Source organism: Pelophylax lessonae (assembly GCF_965119305.1).
Source record: "Pelophylax lessonae genome assembly, chromosome: 4".
NCBI classification, from domain to species: Eukaryota; Metazoa; Chordata; class Amphibia; order Anura; family Ranidae; genus Pelophylax; species Pelophylax lessonae.
This window is the reverse complement of record NC_138771.1, coordinates 542,133,108-542,155,942: the sequence shown is the minus strand read 5'-3', so window position 1 is coordinate 542,155,942 and position 22,835 is coordinate 542,133,108.

Genomic DNA, 22,835 nt, shown 5'->3' with positions numbered 1-22,835 from the left:
TAAAAAAAAAAAAATAGTTTATGCTGTTTATGATTTTAGGTTGCTTCCGTGCTATCCAAAACACATGATCTAATCGGTTTTCAGTGTTCATTCTTCCAGTGGGAAATCTTGGCAAAATAGTTTATTTTGCTGAACATCTCAAGAAATATTTTGACCAGACAGGACTGAACATGAGCCTCACCCTACAGTGGTATCTCCACGCTAACCATAAAGCTATGGGAAAAAAGAGGCAATTATCCTGGACAAATTGTGACCTGAACATACTAGAACATTTTATAATTGCCCGAAGGGTTTCTGAAGTTCTCCCACTGAAATCTCCTTGTAAATAATTTAACTTAACTGATTTACTTCACTGGAGAATTTACCAGGAACAATTTTTAAAAGGCTGGGCCTGTCAAAAGTTCTTTAAATTAATTGGCTCTTTAACTTCTCGACAAATCAAATTAGATCACATTTCAACTTCAATTCTCCACTGTTCCAGCTTCAATTAATGATAGATCGGGATGTAGGATTGCCATAAAGTACAAGTATAAACCACTGTACCCATGCACGGTAACGCTAAGTGATTTTACCCACTGGCATACAGAAAATCTTTATGCAATTAGCAGTGCTAAATCCACTTCAGACAATCTACACTTGTGTTACAGCTGAGATGCGATTAGGCAAATAGCAATAAATAATCTCTGCCTACCTTGCAGTTAACCCCTTAGCTCATGTGTATTGGAGTCAATGTAAGGAAATTACTTCTATCGACAAAGCAGAGCTGTGTTCTGCACGGTGAAGCATTGCACTCTGATGCTAAAGGGAACATCATCAAATTGTCCAATATTTTCATATAGTTGTAGTTTTATTTTTAATGGTATAGTCTTGGTCAGCCTATGAAACCATAATCAGCAAAAGAACCACAGGATCCAGCATAGGCCTACAATAGATGTCAACATCCAGATGTCCATTAGAGTGGATGAGAGTTTAAAAGAGAACCAGTTATGACTGACTTTGCAAGTATACACGGTCTAATTACAGAACCTAAAGTAAAAGAAAAAAAATATGTGCTGCAGTACTTTTTTTTTTTTTTTAAATACAAGTGCACTTACCCCCCCCCCCTGCAAAGTCCCACAAATACCTGTTGAGCATGTCAGTAAAGTCCACTTGTATGGCCCTCCTAATTAGGCTGCTAGGTAAATTTAGTTTTTTGGCTCCTTCTGTAAACAAGGGAGTAGTGATTGTTTGGTCTGGTCCGTTCAGGGTTTGAACAAGCTGGTAGTTTGATTCTTTCCTCCTACCTCTACAAGAAGTTTCTAGAGCTTAGGGAGGGAGAATTCAAATAACTAGCCTGAATATTGATCAAGACCTAGCAAATCCCAGGGGAGATGTGCCTTGGTTGTGGCTGGGAGGTTTTTTAAATAATCTGGAGCCCTGGGGAGAGGGTCTTTCCCCAGGAAGGAGAGTTACAGAGAATTCCAAGCTTTAGGGGATTATTGCCTCTGAGACAGTCTGTAGACTGTGTTGCTGTTCTGAGAGGTCTCAGCAGTGGCAGAGCTGGAATCTTGAAGTGATTTGAAACTGGCTGCAGGACTGTACCAAAGGGGATCTACTCTAGAGATCGATCATCTCTCTCATTGGGTTGTGTTCGGAGGAGGCTGGAAGGTGGCAGCTATCTTTGGGACATAATGACCCTGAATTGATTTGTGATGACTGTGGGTGTCTTTGGGATATAAGTGCCAAAGGTTGCTTGGACTGAGACTGCTCTAATAGGGTCTTAGATATTGACCATTCCCCTGCAGCAGTATCCTGGACTATGAACTTAGAGAAAAGTGCCCTCTTGTACTGTCCAGTGTTCCTGGGATTGCACTGGGTACCAGCACCTGTGCAGTGGTGCAGGGTAACCAGATGCCATAGAGACTTGCCTCATGGTCCCCAGCTGTAAAGCCTTAAACTGTCCAATATTCACAGTTTCCTGAAGAGAAGACTGCCCTCTAATTGCTAAGTACCAAGCATTTTGGAGTAACCCATGCTCTAATACCCCTCCTATAACAAGTTCTAAAAGCAATAAATAAAAAAAAAGACAACCCCTAGACTGTTTATTGGATCCAGAGTGAATGGACTGTTGCTTGGGTAGATGGTGGCCTCTGTACTGTTTGGGAAAGAACTAGTTCAATCAGTAGCCCCGGTGGGTGTAGTGCTACATACCTAAAGCAGCTTTCTTTGATGGCGTGCAATAATAATGCACTGCTCCCAAATTCAGCACAGAGCTCCCACATCATCTACACTGCAATGGGATGAAAAAATGTTGCAGAGGGCATGGCTATCAACTTGATCACTGCTGATTCATAAGCCTAAGGCTTGTGAATCAGCACTTGGCCACATTTAGTCTTGACCCTTGCTTTTTGGATTGACAGCCCTGCCTTTGTTGCTGAAACCCTTCCACTGTGAGCTGCAGTGTCTCAAAGGGGGAGCATATAAGTCTCAAATAAAGGAGGAAATGATTCAGTCAAGAAAGACAAAGTATGTTTTTTTGCTTGTACATCAGATAGCAAATGGACATAGTATTTGTTTAAACTGTCATACAGGATCTTTTACTTGTACTGTAAATTTCAACTGTGCATGATTACTTATGAAATCAAAATTACCATACATGATGCAGCCTGTCACTAACAAGTCACCCCAGTAACAAAGCCAATTTATTATTATTTTTTTACTTCCTTTAACAGGTCAAGCTTTCCAGCAAAGTTACAGTTACAGAGGTTGGGACAAAACAAATAACACTGCTATGTGTACCTCTGAGGCACTTATCACACTCTTGTATTCAAATGGCTTAAACTTCAAAATATGGCAAAAAAAAAAAATAAACTGTTGACTGCCTAAAAATGTTACATAGTTACACAGTTGATGATGTTGAAAAAAGACGTCAGTCCATCCAGTTCAACCTATAATGTGTGTGTGTTTACTGTTAACCGTACATCATATACCCCTGTATGTTGTGGTCTTTTAGGTGCCCATCTAATATTTTTTTGAAACTATCGATGCTCCCTGCTGATACCACTGCTTGTGGAAGAGAATTCCACATCATTATCGCTCTGACAGTAAAGAACCCCTTACGTAGTTTTAGGTTAAACCGTTTTTCTTCTAGTTTTAGTGAGTGGCCCCATGCCTTATTGTATTCCCTTTCTCTGAAAAGTTTGTTCCTTATGCTATGGTAACCAGTACAGTATTTGTATATTGATATCATATCCCCTCATAATCGTCTCTTCTCTAGAGAGAATAAGTTCAATGCTTGCAATCTTTCCTCATAGTTGATGTCCTCCATTCCCCTAATTATCTTTGTTGCCCTTCTCTGGACTCTCTCCAGTTCCAGCACATCCTTTCTGAGGACCGGTGCTCAGAACTGGGCAGCATATTCAAGATGTGGCCAGACTAGAGTCTTGTAAAGTGGGAGAATAAATGCTTTATTTCTGGAGTGAATCCCCTTTTTTATACATGCCAGTATTCTGTTGGCTTTGCTTGCAGCAGCTTGGCATTGCATGTGGCAGGCGCAGCACTACAAAGTGCCTTATGCGCTGTGGCATTAGAAGAACTTGATCTCTCTGACTTCAGTCTAACCAGACTGTCTGTTACTCTATAAATTCCTCTAATACAGTTCTATGGAAAGCAGTAGGTTTAAAGAGCACACCAAACGCTTAAGATATCTTCTTTATTAACTTCAACTTTTCTTCATAGATAACAGTGACACTTTTACAGCAGACAGTCCATGTACAACATGTGCTGAATACAGTATAACAAATGGTGGATATATTTCTCTCTCTATTGCGGTTTGCTGTTTGAGTTTGTTTGCTTGGGTTTGGTTTTGAGTTGTTAGAGTTGTTTGGGTTTGTTCGATAGTTTGAATTCGATATAACTTTTGAAGTTTGATAGATTGAATTCAATATAACTTTTGAAGTTTGATAGTTTGGTGGAACTACAAGTGAACACATAACTAGTTCAGTATACAGCTCTAATCACATTACTAACAATAGGAACATGTATAACTGTTAATTACCTATTTTTGGCCACTTGCTTCCATAAAACTGCTCTGTGGATCTTTGTGTGTCTATTCAGTTCTCTTGCTCTGTAGTGGAATGAGAAGGTTGGCTGAAAGCATGAGGCTTCAGAGAAAAAAAATGAGTGTGAGATTGGCTGTGATTGGCCACAAACTCCTTATGGGTAATAAAGTTTAACTCTGTGCTTTCTGGTTTAAATTCTGCTGTGTCTGAGCTTACCTTACAGGCATATAAATGAATCTTACAGGCAAATTTCCTTTTGCTTCTGTGAACACAACATACAACTGTTATGTGACATCCAAACATGAAATCACAGTAAATAACTCTGCTTTTGTCTCTCACATATAAACATATGCACTGTATTGAGTTTATTAACAGGTCTAGCTGTATATACATGTAGGTCATATTAGCAACCTAGGACAGGTTCTAGCTGGCCAGCTACATTGCATGCCACTGCCAAGCCTTTTGTCCACTAGGACCCCCAGGTCCTTTTCCATCTTGGTTTCACCTGTAGCTTCCCCCCTAATGAGTAACTTGTGTTCGTATTTCTGACATTACATTTTTCAACATTAAACCTCATCTGCCATGTAGTTGCCCACCCCATTATTTTGTTTAGGTCTGCTTGTAAGGTTACAATGTATAGATGATATTGGCCTGCTTAGCTTTGTATCGTCCGCAAATACTGAGATTGTGCTGGATATCTCATCCTCTAGGTCGTTTATTAATACATTTTAGCAGGGGTTAGGATTTAATTTGATTGTTGTTTACCTAAAATCCACTAAAAGATTTACATTTCAGACTACTCTTTCCACAGAGTGGTGATGCTTCTGTTGATTATGTAAACAATTAGCATCATCCCCCTGTTTAGCCCTTCCCTTTAACAGGGTCTTTACACCAAGTGGTGGGGGGGGGGGGGGGAATTGGCTGTGTACATGACCACAGTGATTGACTGTCACAGTGGTCACATAATTGGAAGCCGGTCTGCCAGCTACCAATCATTACCACAGATTAAGATCTGTCTTTAAATGCTTGGTCACTAAGCTGGGAGCCCACATTGAGTAGCAAGAGCACTCTATTTCACACTTACACTCTTATCTATTAACTGCTTAAAGTGGGGTTCCACCCTAAAATACAACATTTCGCCATCTTCTTCCTCTCTGTCACCTGTAAAACAATTGGATAATCAAACTTTTTTTTTTCTTTACTTACCTTGTTTTAGAAGAAAATATACTCATCTTACTTCCAGTTCCTCTCTCTTCGGCCGTGGCCCGCGCCGTCACTTCCTGCTTGCATTGATTCCTGGGAGCTGAACGTCATCGCTCCCAGGAATCAATGCGCCTGCCCCGGCCCCGCCTGCATGCCCAGAAGCTGTGCAGGAATGATGTGCCTGCACCGGACATGATGAGCGGTGCAGGGCATTCTGGGATGAAGAGGACACAGAAGAGGACGCCGCTGCCCACACCTGAGATGGCAGCGCTGGACAAGACATTTTCAAGGTAAGTATTTCTACTTAAAGGTAAGTGTGACCTGGGACAGTTCAGAGGCTATCCATTGTGGAATGCAGTAGCCCTGACTGTCCCGGGGTATTTTTATTAAAAAAAACTTTCCGAGGGTGGAACTCCGCTTTAAGATCCACCCTATAGCAGTTTCTGCTACAGGGTAGCGCCTCTGTGCTGGATCACATATATAATATGTGATCTGGCACTTCCAGGTAGGGGGGCGTGCATGCGCACTGCCGGTGGCTCACTCCCACTGTGATCACACACAGCGGGAGCTGAGTGGTGGGTACTTTGGACTCAATGTCCGCCAGCACCTGCTGATCATCGAGCAAGAAGGCAGAACGGCTGTCTGCCTATGTAAACAAGGCAGATCGCCCTTCTGATTGGAGGGAAAGCATGCATGGATCCTGTGTCTCTGCAAAGCACGGAGTAGGATCCATGTCTTGTAAAAGCACCTCCCACAGTGTACTAAAGCACTCGTTATGCAGACAGTTAACCCTTTGATTGCTCCTGATGTTAACTCCTTCCCAGCCAGGTTTATTAGTACAGTGACAGTGGATATTTTTAGCACTAATCACTGTATTAGTGTCACTGGTCCCTAATTAGTGTCAAAAGTGTCAATGTCAGAATGCCTGCCGCATAATTGCAGTCCTGCTATAAATTGTTGATCGCTGCCATTACTAGTTAAAAAAAAAAATAAATCCCATAGTTTGTAGATGCTATACATTTTGCTCAAACCAATCAATATACGCTTATTGGGATTTTATTTACCAAAAATATGTAGCAGAATAAATATTGGCAGAAAGTAAAAAAATATATATATTTTTTTAAATTGTCAGTCTTTTTTTGTTTATAGCGCAAAGAATAAAAAATGCAGAGGTGATCAAATACTACTAAAAGGAAGCTCTATTTGTGGGGAAAAAAGGACATCAATTCTATCTGGGTACATCATCCCATGACCACACAATTGTCAGTTAAATTAACACAGGGCCGTATTGCAAAAAATGGTCTGGTCATAAAGGGGGGTAAATCTTCCAGGGGTCAATTGGTTAAGCTCTGGTGGGAGTATCCGTTCCTTATACACCTTATACACCTTCCTTCCATGCACCTTCTGGCCCTCCAGGATCACACCATCAGTGATTCCCAATGTTTCGAGATATAGAGAAAGCACAGCATATTATCCTCAGCAGACCGTGCTACCTCCCATCCCTCTACTCTCTTCTAGTGATGGGCATTAAGTTGAAGTCAAACATAAGTTTGACTTTAACATCGGTTGTTCATTTATTCACAGAACACATGAACATATGGGGCGAATCACCCGCCGATGAGCGCCCCATAATGCACTGCGCAATTGCAGTGCATTTAGTGCTTGTCATTGGCCAAAGCATGCGCCTGACCTGTATGCGTTGGCCAATAACAGCACAATATCCTGTCATTGCTATGATTGGAAAAAGGCAGGCCAATCATGGCACAGGGGCTAAGTCCACGCCCCACACTATATAAGGCTGCTGCTGACAGTGCAGCCCCATATAGCATGTTAGGGCAGGCCCGGATTGGCTAATCGGGAGCACCGGGAGAATTCCCGGTGGGCTGGTCAGTTTTTTTGACCACTAGGGCCGTTGTCATGGCCAGGGGTGGACTGGCCAAGTTGCCTGGGGGGCCCCACGCAGGGTGGCAATTTCCCCGATCTGATCCCCCAGGACACCGCAGCAGCACCTTTAGCGTGCACTAGACTGGTTGCTAAGATGGCCAGCCGCCTGGCGTCTAGCAACCAGTGACGTGCAGAGAAGAGGACCCAGAATGCACGGCGGAGGAGGATCTTCCTCGTCCTCCTCTGCGTCTATTGGAATGTGTGGCATGTGGCTCCACCCACCTCCTCCCTGCATCTTCACTGTGCGGCCGACAGGAGCGGGGACTGTGGGTGGGAGGAGCGAAGGAGGAGAGGCGGCACCCAGGGACAGCTAGCAGCTTTTTTTAATGCAGGAATAATGGCTTTTTTTTCAGCCAGGACCTTCGGCGCTGCCTCCTTGCATTGCCGCTTACTACAGTCACTTATAATCACAGAAGCCCAGCTTCTGTGTTTTATAAGTGACAGCAATCTCGGCAGCACGCTCAAAACCCTCCCTGCTCTTCCTGCATATTCAACAGAGGAGGGGGTGTGGCAGGATGAGCAGGGGGCGTGGCATGACGAGAAGGGGCGGGGCACATAGCTCTTGCCTCGAGCCTACAGCATCACAAGAAGCCCGTGGCATCAGCCTGACCTGACCTGTAAGTTACAGTCTATTCTTTTCTGTGGGGCAGAGGACAGGGAGGGGAGCCCTGTACTGCACTGGGCAGGGAGGAGAGAAGAGATCTGTAATGGGAGGGAGGGGGCAGACATTTTGGAGAGAGCTCTGTACTGGGGGGGGGGGGGGGTTGACCTGTGAGATATGCACACTTGCCCTCTGTACATAGCATAAGCTGTCCAACACAAACCTGGCAATTTTTCAGAAATAACAAAAAGAACAATATTATATATTACTTTGCAGTGAAGTGACAGTGCTAACCTACATACACATATATATGTATATACTCAAGATCCTAAATAATCTTCCAAAAAGCATGTATAATAGTGAAACAGAAAACATACTATAATATCCTTAATATGCAAAATCAATCAATACAATGTGTGAGAAATAGAACGGCCATCTGTAGATCAGCAACTGTGTGTCAGGAAGCCCTTACAAAACACCTCCATGTGCAATGAAATTTTAACCTATTACAGGTTATATTGTTCCTTTTGTATTTTTGTTTATAGTCAGGTGTGGTTCCACTCAAGATGTATGCTCCTCTTCCGCTGAAAAACACTCCGCTGGGGAATGAGTACGCAAGGTATGAAAGAATAGGCTTTTAGCATAGTTGGTCTTAAAAATTAGGTATTTTAAAAATATTAAAAACACTTACATTTGTAGGTAGTGCGATCCTGAACCCTGACCTCTGTAGGTAGTGCGATCCTTAACCCTGACCTCTGTAGGTAGTGCGATCCTTAACCCTGACCTCTGTAGGTAGTGCGATCCTGAACCCTGACCTCTGTAGGTAGTGCGATCCTGAACCCTGACCTCTGTAGGTAGTGCAATCCTGAACCCTGACCTCTGTAGGTAGTGCGATCCTTAACCTTGACCTCTGTAGGTAGTACGATCCTGAACCCTGACCTCTGTAGGTAGTGCGATCCTGAACCGTGAACTCTGTACGTAGTGCAATTCTGAACCCTGTAGGTAGTGCAATCCTGAGCCATGCACTCTACACATAGCACACTCCTGAACCCTACCCTCTGTAGGTAGTGCAATCCTGAACCGTGCATTCTATATGTAGCGCACTCGTGAACCTTACCCTCTGTAGGTAGTGCGATCTTGAACCGTGCACTCTGTACGTAGTGCACTCCTGAACCCTGTAGATAGTGCAGTCCTGCACCGTGAACTCATCACATAGCACACTCCTGAACCCTGCCCTCTGTAGGTAGTGCGATCTTGAACCCTGCACTCTGTACATAGCGCTCTCCTGAACCCTGCCTTCTGTACGTAGTGCAATCCTGAACCTCGCACTCTGAATACAATGTACTCCTAAACACTGCACTCTGCACGTAGTGCACTCTGTACGGAGCACAATCCGGAACCCTGCACTTTGTACATAGCACAATCCTGAACCTTGCACTCTGTATTCAGTGCACTCCTGAATCTGCACTCTGAATGTAACGTACTCCTGGGCTCTGCATATAGCATACTCCTGAACCCTGCACTCTGTATATAGCACAATTCTGAACCCTGCACTCTTTATCTAGCACAATTCTGAACCCTGTACTGAAAATTCAATGCACTCCGGAACCCTGAACCCTACACTGCACACTATATACAAAGCACACTCCTGAACTCTGCACTCTGTGCTTAGTGCACTCCTCAACTCTGTACAAAGCACACTCACACTCCTCAATTCTGCACTCTGTAGGTAGTGCACTCCTCAACCCTGCAATCTGTACATAGCGCACCGCTGAATTCTGCACTTTGTACGTAGCACATTCCTCAACTCTGCACTGTTCACAATGCACTGCTCAAACTTGCACTCTATGTGTAATACATTTCTCAACTCTGCATTCTGTACATAACGCCCCCTAAACTCTGCACTTTGTGCATAATAAGCTGCTAAACCCTGTACTCTGTATGTATCACACTTCCCTCTTTCTTTCCTCTCCCTCTCTCTCTCCTTCCCTCTTTCTTTCACCCCTCCTTCTCTCACTCCCTGAATGAATTACAAGGCTGTAGAGAACAGTGCGCCATTGCAAACTTATATTCTGAGGTTTTAATATTATTATTTTAATATAGTGAGTCGTGAACTTAAGTGGGCTGGTCTAAGGCATGAAACTCCAGGGCTGAAAATGAGTCCCACTCCGGCCCTGTGTTAGGGTGAGATAGGAGTGAGATTAAGCAGGTAGTGGATTGTGTGAGTTATATTGTAATTTATCAGCCAGTGCAGTATAGATATATCAACCAGTGCAGTATAGAAATATCAGTAGAGCAATATATATCAGTGTCCCTGTTAGGGAGATTCACCCTCTCTATTTTTCCTGTTTACCATTATCATTGAAAGTGAAAGTAAAAACAATCCCAAATTTTGGATTGTCCCCAGAGAATTCTTAGAAGGGAAATCTTCTAAAGGGGACACTAGTTCTCGTGGCCTGGGGGTCCCCAAGAAATTCTCTTAATTTGCAGGGATTTTCTCTCACTGCCTGTTTGGCTATGGGACAGGAAGTGAAGGGAAATCTCTGTAATGGAACACAGATGGTAAAAAAAATATAACAGGGGTTATAACTCTCCCTTGCTCTATCCAAAATGAAAATAATAATAATAATAATTTTGCCTATAGTTCTATTTTAATATCTTAAATACATCTACCAGATATCAGTGTAGGCCTGCAAGTGTGTGCTGATTACAAGATTGAATGCACAGAATGACAAATCCTTGGCATGTACAGCAGGAAACTGGTATGTAAATCAACTGTGTATTTAGCTGTTTGCCAGGAGATATGCCCTCAAGCGGTACTGAAATAATGCACTGTATATATTGTGTATATATATTTATATATATACAGTGGGTATGGAAAGTATTCAGACCCCCCTTAAATTTTTCACTCTTTGTTATATTGCAGCCATTTGCTAAAATCATTTAAGTTCATTCTTCTTCCTCATGAATGTACACATAGCACCCCATACTGACAGAAAAACACAGAATTGTTGACATTGTTGCAGATTTATTAAAAAAGAAAAACTGAAATATCACATGGTCCTAAGTATTCAGACCCTTTGCTGTAACACTCATATATTTAACTCAGGTGCTTTCCATTTCTTCTGATCATACTTGAGATGGTTCTACACCTTCATTTGAGTCCAGCTGTGTTTGATTATACTGATTGTACTTGATTAGGAAAGCCACACACCTGTCTATATAAGACCTTCCAGATCACAATGCATGTCAGAGCAAATGAGAATCATGAGGTCAAAGGAACTGCCTGAAGAGCTCAGAGACAGAATTGTGGCAAGGCACAGATCTGGCCAAGGTTACAAAAAGATTTCTGCTGCACTTAAGGTTCCTAAGAGCACAGTGGCCTCCATAATCCTCAAATGGAAGACGTTTGGGACGACCAGAACCCTTCCTAGAGCTGGCCGTCAGGCCAAACTGAGCTATCGGGGGAGAAGAGCCTTGGTGAGAGAGGTAAAGAAGAACCCAAAGATCACTGTGGCTGAGCTCCAAAGATGCAGTCAGGAGATGGGAGAAAGTTGTAGAAAGTCAACCATCACTGCAGCCCTCCACCAGTCGGGGCTTTATGGCAGAGTGGCCCGACGGAAGCCTCTCTTCAGTGTAAGACACATGAAAGCCCGCATGGAGTTTGCTAAAAAACACCTGAAGGACTCCAAGATGGTGAGAAATAAGATTCTCTGGTCTGATGAGACCAAAATAGAACTTTTTGGCCTTAATTCTAAGCGGTATGTGTGGAGAAAACCAGGCACTGCTCATCACCTGTCCAATACAGTCCCAACAGTGAAGCATGGTGGTGGAAGCATCATGCTGTGGGGGTGTTTTTCAGCTTCAGGGACAGGACGACTGGTTGCAATCGAGGGAAAGATGAATGCGGCCAAGTACAGGGATATCCTGGACAAAAACCTTCTCCAGAGTGCTCTGGACCTCAGACTGGGCCGAAGGTTTACCTTCCAACAAGACAATGACCCTAAGCACACAGCTAAAATAACGAAGGAGTGGCTTCACAACAACTCCGTGACTGTTCTTGAATGGCCCAGCCAGAGCCCTGACTTAAACCCAATTGAGCATCTCTGGAGAGACCTAAAAATGGCTGTCCACCAACGTTTACCATCCAACCTGACAGAACTGGAGAGGATCTGCAAGGAGGAATGGCAGAGGATCCCCAAATCCAGGTGTGAAAGACTTATTGCATCTTTCCCAAAAAGACTCCTGGCTGTATTAGATCAAAAGGGGGCTTCTACTAAATACTGAGCAAAGGGTCTGAATACTTAGGACCATGTGATATTTCAGTTTTTCTTTTTTAATAAATCTGCAACAATGTCAACAATTCTGTGTTTTTCTGTCAGTATGGGGTGCTATGTGTACATTCATGAGAAAGAAGAATGAACTTAAATGATTTTAGCAAATGGCTGCAATATAACAAAGAGTGAAAAATTTAAGGGGGTCTGAATACTTTCCGTACCCACTATATATATATATATATATATATATATATATATATATATATATATATATATATATATATATATATATATATATATATACAGTATACTGTATATATGTACTGTGTGTGTATATATATATGTATATATATATATATATATATATATATATATATATATATATATATATATATATAATAATAATAACAATAATAATAAAGAGAGATGCGGGACTGAAGATTGCAAATGTTTTTTATCTATTTAGGTGGAAAAAATTATGTTTATCTTTTAAATTTGAATAATACATTTTTGTATTTTATCATTACATTTTGTTATGAGTTGTGCCTCAAAAATCGTGCCTTCTTAGAGTTTGACCTGATCAATAGTTTCTTATTATAACAGGGGTTTTATCCAACTTGCCGAGATTTCTTACCTGAGGCTTTGTATTTTTTTACCTTAAACTGGTGTAGCACCCTACAGGTAGGTGCTTGGTAAATGTATATTGGGCTTTGTCTGCCTAACAGCATGGCCATGATTTCTTTTTGGTAGAGTTTCATGGATTCCAGATGTGTCTGCTGAAAGGGGAGTCTCCCCACTGGCTCTGTGAGAGGCTTCTCATAGGGCAGTGGAGGAAACCCAATCAGGGATACATTCAGGCTTGTAACTACCCCAGAAGGCAGATTCTGTTGCAAAGGATTCTGGGAGTGGGTATAAGTTTGAGGGAGAGCATGACTCATTGTCTTTGGCAGGAAGCAGAGTCCCAGGAGGGAGAGGACAGCTGTCTCTCCTCCTGTCAGAGGAAGCGGATGTCTCGGGTGCTGCCTGAGAATCCGGGAAGTACTGAGTTGAGCTGAGGGGATCCGGTGTGCCGAGAACCAGCGGAGAGCCAGAGGGGTCCAGTCCCAGGAAAGCCTACACAAGTCGTGAGTACTGAGGATTGCCCCTGGGGGTCTGCCTAGAGTCAGTGGGGACCACTCCGGAGAAGGTTCCAAAGAGTCAGTATCAGGTATCAAGTGCTGGAGGCCAATGGAGAGAGGGCTTCCCTTGCAGCTAAGTGCCAAACTCCCCTGGAGATGAGACAGGAGGAGTTAGGCCCAAAGTCGCACAGGTCACCTGCAGAGTTGCTTGCAGAAACGGGTTCAGGAATACCACTGTGGTGCTGCGGGGTTACTGCAGGCAGGTGGCACCTGTGAGATGAAGCAGGTACTTAGGATCGCTGAGACAGAGGGTGGTTGATTCAAGCCGAGGTTCGATGCCAGGTGGGTAGCGGAGGAGACAAGGTCAAGTGGTAGCCAAGGTCTGGACAGGTAGCAGGCAGAGGAGATCCGTTAAACAAGCCGAGGTCAAAGTCAGGAAGCAAGCTGGAGATGGAGGTGTAACAAGCCGAATCAGGAACCAGGAATCACAGGAAACAGGAAACAGGATGTTGGTAGAAGCTGAAGATCAAACAGCACTTAGAGAAGGGCTGGCTTCCTTATAAAGGCCCAGGTAAGGGGCTGACAGAGTTGCTGGGTCCTAGAGCCCTTCTCCTATTCTGACGGACACTGGGTCCTAGAGCCCTCCTGCTATTGGTACCCTGACAGTGCCCCCCCCAATGGGCAGCCTCCGGATGCCCAACCGGGCCATCTTCCTTGGATATCTGGCATGAAATTCCTGAAGGAGTCTAGGGGCATGAATGTTGATCTTTGGTTCCCAAGAGCTTTCTTCGGGTGGATACCCCTTCCATTTGATCAGATATTGGATTTGCCTGCCTTGTTTCCTGCAATCCAATATTGACTCCACCTCATATTCTGTTTCTTCACCAACAGTTACTGATGGTGGAGGAAGTTCCACTCTCCCAGGAAATGGATCTGAAATGGCCGTTTTTAGGAGAGAGGCATGAAAAACTGGGTGAATCCTATAAGAATCCGGTAGGGATAATTCAAAAGCCACTGGGTTTACCTCTCGTTTAATTGGAAACGGACCAATGTATTTAGGCCCTAGCTTCTTCGATGGGCAAGGCAGTCTCAGATTGGCCGTAGACAGCCATACCTCATCCCCAATTTTAAAGGAGGGATTCCCCCTGCGTTTCTTGTCAAAAAATTTCTTGTAGTCGGTTTGAGCCTTCAGTATGCATTCTTGAAGGGTTTGATAGTTTTGCTGTATAAAAGCAAGTCTGTCCTGGACAGCAGGTACTGCAGATTCGAATATAGCGTCAGGCAAGGCAAGTGGGTGGAATCCATAGTTGGCCCAGAATGGAGACTGGTTTGTGGCTGAGTGTAGTGAATTGTTATAAGCAAACTCCGCAAATGGAAGCAACGAGACCCAGTCATCCTGTGAAAAGGCTGAGAAACAGCGGAGGTACTGCTCCAAGGTTTGATTCATACGCTCTGTTTGTCCATTGCTCTTAGGATGGTATGCTGATGAGAGGCAAAGTTCTATTTTCAGGGCATTACACAGAGCTCTCCAAAACTTGGAGGTAAATTGTACCCCCCGATCAGAAACAATGCTTCCGGGAAAGCCGTGGAGTCTCACAATTTCCTTGAGGAAGATGTGGGCAGTCTCAGTTGCTGAAGGAGTGCCTACCAATGGTAGAAAATGGGCCATCTTCGACAGGCAATCCACCACCACCATAATGGCAGTAAAACCCTCCGAGGGCGGAAGCTCCACAATAAAATCCATTGAGATACCTTCCCATGGACGGTTAGGAATAGGTAAGGGTCTCAGTAGTCCCCAGGGCCTTGTCTTGTCTCCCTTGCTACGTAGGCACACAGAGCAGGATTTAACATAGGCTCTACAGTCTCGACTAAGGTTGGGCCACCAGAAGGACCGTTGGATGAGCTCACTTGTTTTACGAACTCCAAAGTGGCCGGCTAACTGGTGGTCGTGGTACGTCTTGAAGACCTGAAGCCTTGCCTCCTGAGGCACGAAGACCTTATCCTGGTGCCAGAGTAATCCATCTTGTTTCCTTAACGAGACCTGCTCAGATTCAGGGCATGAAGCAGAGGCTCGTTCAATGACCGATTTCAAGCTGGGTTGAATCAATAAAAAGTTCTGGGCTGAAAGAATAGTGCTCGGTGGAGCAGGTTCTGTGGATTCAGGGAACATCCGGTACAAGGCGTCTGCCTTCCCGTTCTTGGATCCTGGTCTATAGGTTAAATGGAAATTGAATCGTGAGAAGAATAATGCCTATCTAGCTTGTCGGGGTCTTAGGCGTTTGGCGGATCTCAGATACTCTAAGTTTTTGTGGTCCGTAAAAATCATGATCGGGTGATTGGCGCCCTCCAATAGATATCTCCACTCTTCAAAGGCCACTTTAATAGCCAGAAGCTCTCGGTCACCTACGTCGTAGTTTCTCTCAGCCTGGTTTAATTTCTTAGAGCAGAAGGCTACTGGGTGTAGTAGAGCTTTTGGGCCCGTCCGCTGAGAAAGCACGGCTCCCGTCGCCACTTCAGAAGCATCTACTTCAAGAACGAAAGGAAGCGCTGGGTCCGGGTGTTGCAGCACCGGAGCAGAGGTAAACAAGGTTTTGAGTTTTTCAAAGGCTACTTGGGCTTCCTGATTCCAGAGGAAACGGGTGTGGAGACGTGTGAGTTGAGTAATTGGGGCGATGATAGTGGAGAAGTCCTTAATAAATCTCCGGTAAAAATTGGCAAAGCCTACAAATCTTTGGACTCCCTTTCGGTCTGTAGGTGCAGGCCAGTCTAGGATTGCTGTGACCTTCTGGGGATCCATAGAGATTCCCCCAACGGAGATTATGAGGCCCAAAAATTGAATAGATTGTTTTTCAAAATCGCATTTCTCGGCCTTGGCATACAAACCGTGCCTGCGGAGGGTACTCAATACCTTCATGACGTGGATTCGGTGGAGCTCGAGAGAGGGGGAGAAGATCAGGATATCATCCAGGTAAACGATCAGAAATAAGTCAAGGTATTCTCGGAATATATCATTGACCAGGTGTTGAAATGTTGCGGGGGCGTTGCATAACCCAAATGGCATTACGAGGTATTCGAAGTGGCCAAAGCGTGTTCTGAAGGCCGTTTTCCACTCGTCCCCCTCTCTGATGCGAACTAGATTATAAGCCCCTCTTAAGTCCAGTTTTGTAAATACCCGGGCCGCTCGAAACCTCTGGAACAACTCCGGAACGAGGGGAAGAGGATACCTATTCTTGATGGTAATTTTGTTGAGCTCCCGGTAGTCGATGCAGGGTCTGAGGGAGTGGTCTTTTTTTTCAACAAAGAAGATGCCTGCACCAGCAGGTGAGGAAGAGGGACGAATGAAACCTTTGGCTAGGTTCTCATCTATGTATTGTCTGAGAGCCTCCAATTCCACCTCGGACAAAGGGAAGATGCGCCCGAAGGGAATTTCCGCTCCAGGGAGCAATTCAATAGGACAGTCAGATGATCGGTGTGGAGGCAAGGTTTCGGCTTTCTTTTTGTCGAAGACGTCAAGGTAGTCATGGTAGACTGAAGGGACTACTAGACTGGTGTCTGTTGCTGGTTGTATGGTCAGGCAGGTATGGGGGTTGGTTAGCGTGGGGATACCGCAATGCTGGCGGCAGTAGCTGGATGAGAAGGTGACCTCCCCTCGGGACCAGTCCACTGATGGGTTGTGGGCTTGTAGCCATGGGATTCCAAGAATAGCTGGAAAAATTGGAGAACTGATCACATCAAAACAGAGAAGTTCCTGGTGCCCTGTGTCTGTGGTTGTGAGAATAGGGACTGTTTCTTGGGTAACAGGTCCTGAACTAGGTTGACTTCCATCAGCTAGGTGTATGTCTAGTCTTTGATCCTTGGTAGTCAGAGGAATGTGCAGGTCTTTAGCCAGGTTGATGTCCAGGAAGCAGCTGCAAGCTCCAGAGTCAATTATTGCCCGCAGTTTGACCTCCCTTCCAGCCACCTGCAGAGAGATGGGGAGAATAATGTGAGTAGATAGTGACCCGGACAGCTGAAGATATGTAGGGTACAGGTGCCTGGACTTACTTGGCCGAATCGGACAGTTGCGAAGGTAGTGTCCTGATGCTCCACAGTAGAGACAGAGATTGTTTTGCCTCCTGCGTCCTCTTTCTTCTGGGGTTAAAGCGGGTCGAAGCAGACCAATCTGCATTGGTTCTATATTGGAGGTATTTAGAGGAGCAGCGGCAGGAAGTGTTGGAGCCGGGACCTTGGGCAGTACCCAGGTTGGCCGAAAGGTCTGAGAACGCTCAAAGCGTCGCTCCCGCAGACGCCTATCTAGCTGGATGGAAGTTTGGATCAGAGTCTCTAGCGTGGCGGGAGCTTCAGATCTGGCCAGCTCATCCTTGATTGTTTCAGATAGGCCTAAACGGAATTGATACTTCAAAGCTGCATCATTCCATCCGGTATCAGCTGCCCATCTACGGAACTCCCCAATGTAATCCTCTACTGGTCGTCTTCCCTGCACCTACATATAAAGTAGCCATGGCTTCAAAAAACATGGAGACTGAGTTCAGCACCTCATCCTGTCGTTCTAGGAGGTTATGGGCCCAGGATTGTGGTTCATCAGATAGAAGGGAGATGATGAACCCCACTCGGACAGTTTCTGAAGCGAAGGTCCTAGGTTGCAGGGCAAAGTAAAGTTCGCAGGCATTCCTGAAAGCTCTGAACCTCCGCCGGTCCCCTGAAAAACGCTCAGGAGTGAGAACTCTGGGCTCTGGAGAAGGCAGTACCACAGCGGGTGGAGAGGCAACAACTGATGTGGAGGGCGCTGGTGTAGAGGCGGGGCTAGAGGCTTGGTTGGATTCGGTGGAAGTCATGGAACCTGTGAGGGCATGGAACCGCCCCTCAAGTTGGAAGTAACCCTCCTGCAGATTTTTGACTGCTTGTGTCAGAGCCGCCATCTGCTGACATAGGGTTTCAAGTGCAGAAGCACCTCTCTCGGCCTCAGACATCCTGGCTGTTTGATACTATCAGGTATCAAGTGCTGGAGGCCAATGGAGAGAGGGCTTCCCTTGCAGCTAAGTGCCAAACTCCCCTGGAGATGAGACAGGAGGAGTTAGGCCCAAAGTCGCACAGGTCGCCTGCAGAGTTGCTTGCAGAAACGGGTTCAGGAATACCGCTGTGGTGCTGCGGGGTTACTGCAGGCAGGTGGCACCTGTGAGATGAAGCAGGTACTTAGGATCGCTGAGACAGAGGGTGGTTGATTCAAGCCGAGGTTCGATGCCAGGTGGGTAGCGGAGGAGACAAGGTCAAGTGGTAGCCAAGGTCTGGACAGGTAGCAGGCAGAGGAGATCCGTTAAACAAGCCGAGGTCAAAGTCAGGAAGCAAGCTGGAGATGGAGGTGTAACAAGCCGAATCAGGAACCAGGAATCACAGGAAACAGGAAACAGGATGTTGGTAGAAGCTGAAGATCAAACAGCACTTAGAGAAGGGCTGGCTTCCTTATAAAGGCCCAGGTAAGGGGCTGACAGAGTTGCTGGGTCCTAGAGCCCTTCTCCTATTCTGACGGACACTGGGTCCTAGAGCCCTCCTGCTATTGGTACCCTGACAGTCAGCTAGCTGTAAAGGGGGTGCCTAGTCAGAGGACCCTGAAGTGATAGAGGGAGTACCTAGGTTGAGGACCCTGAAGTAGTAAAGGGGAGCGCCTGCAGTTTGGGCCCTGAAGAGTTAATGCACAGTGTGAGTGCATCAGTTGAGAGTTGCAGCTATACAGGCATACACAGCAAGCTACCTCAGGCTAGGGCAAGGCTAGAGAGAGTAGTCAGTGCAAGCAGTGTCAGATGTTTATTGTTCCATGGTCCTGGATCTGCTAGACTTAAGTCGGAGTTCCAGCACAGCTTTCAGAGATACCATGTGTTCAAAGCATCAGTAAGCATTGGCTAGCATCGGCTGGCATCAAGACAGTGCTAACGGTCATTTTTACTACAAAAGTCCCAGAATTGTACACAGTCGAGCCAAAGGAGTATCCCACATTACAACTGTCTAATTCAAAGTTTTTTTAAACTAAAAAAAAATAATAATTATGAGTAACTGTGTTGAAATGAAAAGCAATTATTTCTACATTATTTAAATAGACCCCAGAGAGTATTAAAACCCTTAACCTCCATCACAATGCCATAAACCAGGCAGGTTGTGGAAAATGATTTGTCTTTTTTATTTTTATCACCACTAACGAGTGACAGATTGTCACATGGCAAGAAAAATCTATATCTAGTTGTTAAGTGTTGTAATTTAAGAGAATAAATATTGCAAGTGAAGTTGATGCAAAGCCATATTGGTGACAAATTATAGGTTTCCAGATCGTATTACTAGAAAATTGCTAATTTAACATAAAGGATAAGTACAGTTTTATGGAACAGTGCACACAGCGCATCCTCCAAACAGCTTAATGTAATCATCCACCTCTGTCAAGTAGAATTCAATTTTTACATTGCCTGGCGTATATAGGGTAGTGCAGTATGAACATCAGATCCAGTTCTGCTTCAGGTAAAAGGGATGATCATCTATGTAGGGACAAAGCTGAGGAACAGGATCTATGCTGACATTGCATCTAGAACAGCTCTGCACTTTTACATGAGAATGTGCTTTAAAACCTAAAATTTGTATTTGAAGCATAACCACTTTTGTTGAGAAAGAAACATTCCCCTTTGGGTGATCTATGTACATTGCAAGGATTATAACAACCTTTGTTGCAGATTCCTACCTTTTGTTATCCTGAAGAAATCCCTCTGTGCCCCTGTGGGAAAATTAATCTAATGGGAGTGGTTTCATAATTATCAATTAGCTGTGCACCTACAGAGCACTAATGAGGAAATATGCTGGGCCTGCATCCCTGCATGTGTTTCTATTGGGAGTATCTCACCAAAAATTAAATTTTTGTTGCAGGGGATGCCAGAAATATAACTTTTATTCTAGTGCAGACTTCTGGGAAAATCGGTGAGCCAATCACACAAGCAGGAATTGATGTTTCTGGGGTGTGGTCAGTACACATTCTGTGTACAGAACACCTCCAGGTAGCCATATTGCATTGCATTTCAGAAAATTGCAGTGGCTGCAGATTGAAAAGGAAAGGTCAATTTTAATAACATTCATTTGAAATATGACATCGCAATTGTATAGGCTATAATATTTTTTCTTTATTTGCTATTTTTTTCCTACGAAAGTGGAGTTACCCTTTAAATACACCTCATATTCAATAAAAAAAAGCGGTCAAGTACTGTTCTCCATCTGCACTCCTCCATTCTGTGTTGCTTGTCTTTCAAAGGTTGATTGACAGCCACCTCCTGTCAGACCAGGGTTTTAATGGAAACACCCCCTGGAGTATATCATCAAGCAGTCTTGGTTTATCATATTCCTAAACTGAGTAATGAAATTAAAGCACACTCATACAAGTGCCACTAAAGACTGAACTCACGCAAACCAAGTTTAAAGGCTTTTATTTTTTTTTTTTACTTTCTCAAAAAGTTTTTATTTAAATGTTTAAAAAGCATAACAGTACAAACAGTGGAGTTAAATATTGAAGGCTTTTATGTGATATTTTTAAAAAAGTGGTCTGGCTCAAGCCAACATTTCACAATTTTTTTTTGCTTATTAAAAACCAAGCAAAGCATTGTTGCAAAGGCCTTTGATATACAGTTTCTCACAAAAGCACAAAAGTGAGTACACACCTCACATTTTTGTAAATATTTTAATATGTCTTTTCATGTGACAACATTGAAGAAATGACACTTTGCTACAATGTAAAGTAGTGAGTGTACAGCTTGTATAACAGTGTAAATTTGCTGTCCCCTCAAAATAATTCAACACACAGCCATTGATGTCTAAACCGCTGGCAACAAAAGTGAGTACACACCTAAGTGAAAATGTCCAAATTGGGCCCAATTAGCCATTTTTCCTCCCCGGTGTCATGTGACTCCTTAGTGTCAGAAGGTCTCAGGTGTGAATGGGAAGCAGGTGTGTTAAAATTGGTGTTATCGCTCTCACTCTTTCCTACTGGTCACTGGAAGTTCAACATGGCACCTCATGGCAAAGAACTCTCTGAAGATCTGAAAAAATGAATTATTGCTCTACATAAACATGGCTTAGGCTATAAGAAGATTGCCAAGACCCTGAAACTGAGCTTCAGCATGGTGGCAAAGACCATACAGCAGTTTAATAAGACAGGTTCCATTCAGAACAGGCCTCGCCATGGTCGACCAAAGGAGTTGAGTGCACGTGCTGAACGTCATGTCCAGAGGTTGTCTTTGGGAAACAGACGTATGGGTTTTGCCAGCATTGCTAAATAGGTTGAAGGGGTGGGGGGTCAGTCTGTCAGTGCTCAGACTATACACTGCACGCTGCATCAAATTGGTCAGCATGGCTATCATCCCAGAAGGAAGCCTCTTCTAAAGATGATGCAAAAGAAAGCCTGCAAACAGTTTGCTGAAGACAAGCAGACTAAGGACATGGATTACTCGAACCATGTCCTGTGGTCTGATGAGACCAAGAAAAACTTATTTGGTTCAGATGGTGTCAAGCGTGTGTGGCGGCAACCGGGTGAGGAGTACAAAGACAAGTGTGTCTTGCCTACAATCAAGCATGGTGGTGGGAGTGTCATGGTCTGGGGCTGCATGAGTGCGGCTGGCACTGGGGAGCTACAGTTCATTGAGAGAACCACGAATGCCAACATGTACTGTGACATACTGAAGCAGAGCATGATCCCCTCCCTTCGTGCAGTATTCAAACATGATAACAACCCCGAACACACTTCCAGGATGATGACTGCTTTGCTAAAGAAGCTGAGGGTAAAGGTGATGGACTGGCCAAGCATGTCTCCAGACCTAAACCCTATTGAGCATCTGTGGGGCATCCTCAAATGGAAGGTGGAGGAGAGCAAGGTCTCTAACATCCACCAACTTCGTGATGTCATCATGGAGGAGTGGAAGAGGACTCCAGTGGCAACCTGTGAAGCTTTAGTGAACTCCATGTCCAAGAGGGTTAAGGCAGTGCTGTAAAATAATGGTGGCCACACAAAATATTGACACTTTGGGCCCAATTTGGACATTTCCACTGAGGGGTATACTCACTTTTGTTGCCAGCAGTTTAGACATTAATTACTGTGTGTTGAGTTATTTTGAGGGGACAGCAAATTTACACTGTTACACAAGCTGTACACTCACTACTTTACATTGTAGCAAAGTGTAATTTCTTCAATATTGTCACATGAAAAGATATGATAAAATATTTACAAAAATGTGAGGGGTGTACTCACTTTTGTGAGATACTGTAACTGGAAACTCTTCCCTTTTTTTTGCAGAACATGATTGTTCTTTTGTTCTTAAAACAATGTCTATGGGCACCCCTTTACCTATGGCAATTACCATTTTATTCTCCTTGTAGCCCCGAACCTAAATCCTGTTAAAGTCTTAAAATGTTCAGCAAAAGATCATACAAACAAAATGAAAATGACTTCAGTTATAAGCTACTAGCCTAATAAAATTCCAGATTGCATTGATCAATTGGAAACTATGTCAAGGAATGAATAACTATCGTATTGTAAAATACATTGGAAAGTTGCATTAAATATAGATGGGCAGTGTTAGATATAAATAATAGAAAAGTCCATTTTCATGAGTGCTCGAGAAGATTTCTATAA